Source organism: Quercus lobata, chromosome 5, assembly GCF_001633185.2.
Source record: "Quercus lobata isolate SW786 chromosome 5, ValleyOak3.0 Primary Assembly, whole genome shotgun sequence".
Lineage (NCBI taxonomy): Eukaryota > Viridiplantae > Streptophyta > Magnoliopsida > Fagales > Fagaceae > Quercus > Quercus lobata.
In genome coordinates, this window is record NC_044908.1 from 83,357,859 (window position 1) to 83,366,915 (window position 9,057).

The window sequence follows — 9,057 nt, forward strand, 5'->3', positions numbered from 1 at the left end:
GAATAGTTAACGTATTAGTAATTTTCTAATCTTAATCATATTATACTTTATAGGTTTTTGCTAAATGGATAGTTACAATGAGTAATGAGATATTTGAATACTAGATATTTCTATTGGAAACACAAAAAGATATCAACCAGTAGTAGAGTTATAAAGTTTTGACTATTATACCAAAATAAGAAATTATAATAATAACATAAATTTCTCATAAAATTTGAAACTCTGAACACACTCCAAAACATGTGTTCTGTCAATTCTTCATAGAACTGTATGCTTTGTTTGTTTCAGCAATGATGTTATTTAGAAAATGAGTTATTTTGCGAAAAAACATTTTCTATAAAACTGTCCCATTTTCATATGTTTGCTAGCAATCTTAAATAATGCTCTGTTTGTTTTGGTATTAACGTTTTCTAAAAAATAATTCATTTTTCAGAGGGCATTTTCTGAAAAACTATCTTATTTTCTGGTGTTTGGTAACAATCTTGAAAATGAGTTTGAGAATGTTTTATGTTGTTTGGTATCTACAGTTTTTATAACATTTCTTGTATAATATGGGTATTGTGTAAAACCACCTAATGTAATCAATATAAATAAATAAATAAAACTAAGAATGAATTTGGTTTTCAAACTAAAATTTTGACAATGGATACAATTAAAATTAGCTATCCAAATTTCATGATCTCAAATACTCATCTTACTCATGTATATGAATAGTAACGTACATAATATATTTAAACCATACTTCTCATAATTCAAAATAACTATTATAACCTTAAGTTCCATTTTAAATAGTTCAAAATGCCACATAGGCCAAATAGTTTTACTGGCAAACTAATCCAATACAAATATTTTGATAAATATACAAAAATTGTTATAGAACGGTTGACTGATTTGTGAGGAGAAGAAAAAAATAAAAACCTTATTAAAGAACATTGTTATAAAGGGGAGAAGAAATAGGGATAAAAAAGAGAAGAGAGAGAAATCTATGAGAAGAGTAGAGGCCAAAGGGGGTGATAGTGAGGATGTGAGAAGAGAGAAAAAATAAAAGAAGGAGAAGAAGTGAGAGTGTTTATTATGAGAAAGGCTGAATGAGCGAAAGAAAATGTTTTTTCCTAGGTTAGAAGAAAATAACATTTATAGGAGCTATGCACTGTGTGAGAGAGAGATTGTTTTCCAATTTTTTTTTTTTTTTTGGAAAACAACATATAGAAAATATGCCTTATTTTTATAAGAGTTTTCCATTGACTAAATATAGTTTTCCGTTGACCAATATTTTTTACACTACCAAACACTGGAAAATGTGGAAAACTATCTTTATAGAAGGTTTTCCAGTGAAACAAACAGAGCGTAAGTTGAAAAATAGTCTCTTAACTTCCCTTCTTTTACTTGCTGTGAGATAAAATTGTTTTCCCAAAAAAAAAAAAAAAAGTGGAAAACAATTTCTAAAAATAAACCATATCTTTTATGTTGAGTAAAGATAGTTTTCTTTTGACTAATTTTTTTGATGCTACCAAATACTGAAAAATATGAAAAACTATCTTTGCACAATGTTTTTCATTGAAACAAACAAAGCGGTAGTCCACTATCCACATATGTGTTCTACCGTAGGTGGGGATAGTAGTGCGCACACACAAACAAACCAAGACTACCTCCCAACTTTCTTAAGTATGCTTTTGAACAGTTTATTTACTTGTACTATAAACTGTAAATTTAAAAAATGAATTATCTTATTCTAAATAAGCCAGTTTAATTGTTAATATGTCACTTTAAAGTTAATAAATTGAAGGCAAACAAGTAGGTTACAATTTCTTGCTAATGTTTTATTGTTAAAACTTGAAACTTAGTTAAGGTAATATATAAATTTAAAATAATTTTTATAAATAAAAAAATTCAAAAAATTAAAATTACTCTCCTAAGTCTATTGGTTAAAATTGCATCATGCTTCATGCACTCTCACATCACCCCAACTCTTCTTCTTGCACCTATAAATTCACTCTTGTTCCCATTTCCCTTGTAATCATATCAAGCATATTCTCATTTACACGAACTCTCTTACTTTCTCTCTCACACACAATAGCACATATTATCATAGATATGCATAAAGAGATAAGAGACTTCACGGTGACTGTGAGCAAGAAAGAGGTGGTGGTGGCAGCACAGTTTCCAAATCAAGAGCATTGGTTACCACTATCTAATCTAGACATGTGTCTTGTGCCTCCATTGGATTTTAGTCTCTACTTTTGTTATACGAAGCCAACCTGTGGAGACAACTGGACATTTGTGTCAAAGGTTGAAGTTCTAAAGAAGGCATTGGCAAAAGCTTTGGTTCCATACTACGCTCTTGCTAGTTCCAAACTCTGTGGGTGAACCTGAGATTCTTTGCAACAACCGTGGGGTAGACTTCATTGAAGGTTTTGCAGATATAGAACTTCAAAACCTCAACTTGTATAGAGCTGATGAGACCATTGGCTGCAAACTTGTACCCAAGAAGAAGAATGGCATGCTGGCTGTTCAGGTTTGTAGAAGAACACTGGCCCTGGAGATTTGAGGCTATCCTAGAATACATTAATTATTTGATCTTTTCTGATCATGGTAGTAGTTTTTTCTACTGTAACTAATGTTTGTGCTTGCAGGATGCAGGAAACTAAAAATTAAAGCAACTTTGTTTTGAATCAATTTTTAAAAAAATTTTATTTAATATATATATAGAAACTTTGTTTTGAAACAATTAATTTTTTTAACCCCCACCCCTCCTCCTCCCGCGTCTCACACATAACAAGTTATTGTAAGGAAAAATCTCTTGAAGGCAATCCCAAAATGTTAGTAAGATGTTTTGGAATTGGGATCTCATGAATATCATCATAACACCTTAGGAACCACTTACCGTTGATAGATCAAATGATATTAATCTAAAACTTAGAGGAACTCAAAAGTATTTTAGATTATAAAAAATAAATAGTAGATTTTATTTTTATTTTTTTGTTAAATCCAAATTACACCATTTAAGTTGGATAAATTGTCATTTTTGTCCTCAAAGTTTTTTATTTATTTTATTTTTTATTTTTATCATTTTAGTTCCTAAACTTTAATAGATATGTCAAGTCTATCATCTTTTTTTTTTTTTATCTTCTACATTTATGTCCATAAAATTATTATTAAGTTCAATAAAATGACGTCATAAAAACTTTAAGGATGAAAAGTCACAACTAAAGGGGTATACTGTTGATTGTAGGGTTTTCCCCCTATTTTTTTGGTTAGTCTTTTGCTAAACTTATGCCATGAAACCTCCTTGTAGGCTACTGGGTTCAAATGTGGTGAACTTATGGTGGCATGCACTTTTGGCCATAAAATAATGGACGGATACTCAGCCGGCATGTTTCTTATCTCATGGGCTGAGATTGCTCAATCTAAACCTTTCTCTTCACTACCAACATTCTGCCGATCATTGCTCAATCCTCGAAACCACGGTTCCTTTGATTCTTCGCTTGAAAACTTGTACATCCCTATCACATCGTTCCACCCAACCAAAGAGCCAAACCTCAATAACTTTGTTAGCCGCATGTACATTGTCAAAGCCAACATTATCAACCAAATCCAATCACTAGCCAGCACCAATGAATGCAAAAGGACTAAAGTTGAGTGTTTCAGTGCACTCCTATGGAAAATTATTGCCAAACGTGGTACGGCTGACAAAAATATATCCAAACTGGGCTTTCTTGTTGATGGAAGGACAAGAATTGGCTGTGGAGACAAAGAGAAAACAAAGATATTGGCTTCTTACTTTGGAAATTTGGTCCCTTCCCTATGGAAGCAAGACCGTAGATGATCTTATTGACAAACCATTGAGTTGGGTAGCAAATGAAGTTCATGGAATTGTGGAAAGTGCAATCACGTCTGAGCATTTCTTGGGTTTGTTAGATTGGGCGGCGGCTCATCGTTTAGTTCCCAGTTTGCCAAAGATATATGCCTATGGGAGCAAAGAAGGTCCTGCTCTTGTGGTTTCATCTCTTTTGAGGCTTCCATTATCAAAGGTGCAGTTTGGATGGGGAAGACCAACATGTGTGTCATGCTATTTCCCATGGGGTGGAGATGCTGGGTTTGTGGTGCCAATGCAAAGCCCTTCTGGAAATGGTGATTGGGTCGTGTACATGTACATCTTGAAAGAGGAATTGGAATTGATCGAACGTGAAGCTGGTCATATGTTTAGGCCTTTGACTTTGGGATACTTAAATGAATTTGAACAAGAACCTCTCGTTAGATCAAAAATGTGACTGTTTGATCATGTTCACTAGTTATCTTATATTATATTATGCAAACGTGTCATGTATTGATTTAGAATAAATTTATGCATTCATATGTAACAATATATAACAACTATATATGATTATGAATATGAATAAAAAATATATGATTATGAATAAAAACCAACCTAAATGATAATAATAAAAAAGACCATGAATGTTATATTATGTTCATATGTTAGAGGCTGTTTTAGATATGAATAAGTCTTTATATATATATATATATATATATATATATCAAGTTCCTGCTTCTTTTTAATAGCAAGGATAACCTCAAGTTAGCCCATGTGAATTTTGATAAGTTGGCTAATATAGATTTATAAGTTGATAAGTTGGCTATTATAGATTTATTAGTGGTGAAATTGTAATATTTTTACGGACAATGTTTGACTTCAAACATGTTTGGAGCCATGGGTTCCTTTAATAACATATAAAAAGATGACATTAATTTTTGTCATGTGCAACACATGTATGCTAAAAATCCACAGATAGAACTCACCTCGGAAAACTGCTTAAAAGGGGATGGTGTCAAGAGCTTATTAATATATGGTTAAACTTATACTTAATCTATGTGAGATACTAGGATCATAACATACCACCACGCTCCGTAGTTTATGTCCACGACAGCTCACTCTAGCGACACTGACCCGATGATAGCCCTTTCTTTTTTGGTTGGTTCCACTCACTTATTAATTATTTTGATTTAGCCTCTTGGTTGCCCCTTTTGAGATCCGACCACAAAATCAAAACTCATTTGATCCCATACTCAATGAACTATGTCCAATTACTCGACATAGTGGTTAGCACTGATAACAAATGTTAAACCTATAGACCTTTGAAAACCAGCTTGCAAAGAAAGGGTGCTCAAGAGCTTATTAACACATGATTATACTTATACTTAATCCATGGAGAACACTAGGATCGTAACAACATAACTCACTTTAAGTTTGTTATGTGCATTACATATGATGAGATAAATATCATAAAAATACATAAAGAAAATAAATTAAAAATAGTTGTTCTTTTTTCTCAATTTTGAAACATAATAATAATTTTTTCTATTTTTTTTTTATTAAAAGTCTTTCTTCTTTATTATTTTTAAACATTTATTTTAGTGGTTTGAATCTCTAAAAGAAATTAATAAAGTAATTTTTTTTTTCAAATAAACTTTGATATAACAAGGCTACATGTGTATATTCACTTCTGCCAAATGAACGAGGCTACATGTGTATTGTTCTATATTTCCATTCAAACCCTTTACTCCACTCATCCTTTTGGTAATAACAAGGTACAAACTTCCTCAATGATCGTGGGCTGGACCCATTTGACCTTCTTTAGGCACTAAAACCCAACCCACCAATGTTGTGCTATATAAGTTTTTGAGGCTACACAACTTTACACATCATTATTCTAATATATCACTATATATTAAGAGGATTTAAAAAGTTAGTTATTACTTCAAAAAATGACAAATCTAATTAGAAAATCTTATTCCTAAAAAATAAAAATAAAATGAGGTTAAAATCGTAATTTAACAAAATTAAAAAAACATAAAACTTTTAGAGAAATCTCTCTTTAACTTCCCACTAGATGAGAAAGTATATCTTGTTTCAGGAGTACTAACTCAATGTCTAGTTGGTGTTTCTAGGCCCAATTAAAAATTGACATTTGTTAAAAAAACACACCAGCATATGCTCAAAATTAAAAAGACAAAATTGACCTTGAAAATTTTCAAAGCCCCGCCATTAAGAGCATTAGTATTGGTAGTGTTAAATTGCTAAAATGCTATTTTTAGCACCAGAAACTACAAAAATTGTGCTACATTGGTGGTCCTAAAGCTAAAAATTTTAGTGACAAAGTTATAGTAAACTGCCATCTTTGGCAGTTTACTATGGTAAAAAAGGTATAATTTTTTTTTTAATTCTTCTCTCTCTCTCTCTCTCTCTCTCTCTCTCTCTCTCTCTCTCTCTCTCTCTCTCTCTCTCTCTCTCTCTCTCTCTCTCTCTCTCTCTCTCTCTCTCTCTGTGTTGCCTCTTCGTTTGGGTTTAAGGTGGTGGTGGTGGGTGGATCAGTGTTGGGTGAATTGGTGTGGATCAGTGTAGGTCATTGTGGGTTCGTGGGTGGTGGGTCAGTGTGGTTGTGTTGATGGTAGGGTTTGTGGGTTGGTGTGACTCTGTTGGTGGTGGGTCGTTGGGGGTTTTGTGGTGGTGTTTGGTCTGGTTTTGGCTTGTGGCTGCAGTAGTGGTGGATGTGGGTGGCAGTGGGTATAGGTTTATTGGTTCGTCACAAGGAGTGGGTGGTAGGGCGATGGTGGTTGTTCATAGGGAGGCGGTGGGTATGGGTTTGTTAGTTTTTGTTGGTAGGGGTTGTGGGTGTGGCAGTTCACAATGGTTGTTCACACTTCACAGATAGAGGAAGAGAGAGAAAAAGATAGAGGAAAAATAAAGAAATAATAAAAAAAAGAATATTTAAATGAATTGCTAAAAAAAATAGAACCATTAATGTTAAGTGTATTATAAAGTGTGGTGTTAAAATAGAGAAAGTAGTTTTTTGAGTTGCTAAAAGTTAAATTTTTTAAGACCAACAATGCGGATGCTCTAAGAGATTTCAACCAACCTCATGGGAGGTGCACCAAACACACTTTAAAGTTCATATTTAAAATTCCATCTATACTGTAATTAAAATAGATAAAAAAAAAATTAAAAGAGAAAAGAAAAAGGAAAAAAAAAGAAACAGAAAGATTGTCTCATTCATGGTCTGTCCGTATTAATTTCTTCTACTTGTGTTACAAAGTTTACTCTAATATTAACCTTGCAATGTGGGGAAAAGTTTGTATTCCAAAGTTTCTAACTTGTTCAACTTATATCTCATTTTTCTTCTTGGAAGGTAGGAGGAACCTACTTGGAGTTATCCTTTGTGATTTGTGCAACTATTCTCTCAAAGAATTACGATCTTAGAGTTCTTGGGATCGAGAGTTTACCCTAAGAAATCTAATTCTTGTAATTTAGATATTTTTTCAATGTTAATATGATTTTCGCCAAAATCTTTGAAAGGAATTGTCCAAACTACTATTATTTCAACTACCGTTTTTACAGCTAGCTATTATTCTAGTTTCTCTAGTTAGCCACAGTTCCCAAATGAAGGGTTGTGATTTTTACGATCCTGTTTGTGTTTGGATTAATGCCCTAATTTTTTTTTTTAGAATGATTCAAGCCCTAACTTATTTGTATTCAAAACCTAAAATGTTTCTACTGTTTCCTTAATGCAATTATTAAGGTGTAAAGGAATTTTTTTTTTTTTTTTGAGAAACAAACACAAACACAAGAGAGAGAGAAAGGGTTCTAACACAAAAAATAAAACTTTGATATAATATCTTAGGTGATGTGCTTCAGGTTCTTTGAAAAATCAATATTTTATCTTATATTTTGAGTTAGATTAAGAAATCATGTAACATTGTATCAAAGAAAAAAAAAAATCCTATTCTTGTTGCTTCCAATTCCAAAGACATAAAACAAGTTGAAGAAAGTGCAGCCAAACACTTCCCACACGTAGTTCAAAAAAAAAAAAAAATTCCACTTTTGTGTGTGCAGATTTATCCAAAGCCACCCTCCCCCTCTTTCTATGTTAAACAATTACTTAACTTAGAAGTAAGAAGTAATTTTGGCAGCTGCCAGATGAGATTTCAACCAACCTCATGGGAGGTGCAACAAACACACCTTAAAGTTCATATTTAAAATTCCATCTATACTATAAAATAGGAAAAAAAAAAAGAAAAGAAAAGAAAAGAAAGAATGACTCATTCATACCCATTATACATGTCTAATAAGACAGGTCATTAGCACCTTTGTTGTTGTTGTTGTTGTTGTTTTCTCCTATTTTTTTTTTTTTTGTTTGGGACTCATGGAATATATATTCTTGCAAACAAACTTGAGAGCAATTGACCGGAAAGCCAGCTAGATCTTAGAACATAGATATTTTCTTGATTAATAAGGCTATTATTTCTCAATCATTTGCACTCTCTATGGTCAATATATTCTAGTCTTAACACAGGTTGTTTCATTAATCAAGCCTTTTTGTTCTACACGTCTCCGTCATGTCAAAGGCAATCTATTTTTACTTTCCATGTTGTAAACTTGTAATGAGAGACGCAGACTAGGCGTTGAATTTTGTGCAATCATGTGTTATTGTCAAATTTGGTCTAAAACTGGTTCAAAGATGTGTGTTTGAAAAATTGAAAACCACAACTAGAGTTAGTTCAAAGACTTCCAAAAATATGCGCAAGAGCCCAAATGATTTAGTACTTTCTAAATTTAAAGGAATTCAATAAATGATACATTTAGTTAATAAATATTAATTTTAAGGTATATTTTAGAGGAAGCGATCGTAATTAGTAATATTTCCCCCTTTTTTTTTTGTTGGAGAGACTAATTCTTATTTTGGAATCTATGACTAATCATACCTAGTCTTGATATCTTTTAAAAGCAATTATCACAAGTTCAAGGGTAAGAATCAACATCATCAAATAAAATTTGATATATTTTTTTAATCTTTTATTACATTTTCAATTAATCTAATTATTATTTTTAGCTCATTAAGCTATTTGATAATGTCTAGCTTTCTAAAAAAAACCTCAATATTTTTGTTATTGTAAATATAATTACATTTTTTCAAAATTTATATTTATTTTTTTCCAACTATTGGTAACCAAAAAAAAAAAGTTAAATTCATAGATAAACTTAGCTAAAGTCAAAATCCC

At 31.8% G+C, this 9,057-nt stretch overlaps 1 pseudogene; it reads left to right on the forward strand.

Moving 5' to 3' along the window:
* Nucleotides 1-1,995: 1,995 nt before the first annotated feature.
* Nucleotides 1,996-4,366, forward strand: LOC115988816 (annotated as a pseudogene).
* The last annotated feature ends 4,691 nt before the right edge of the window (nucleotides 4,367-9,057 follow it).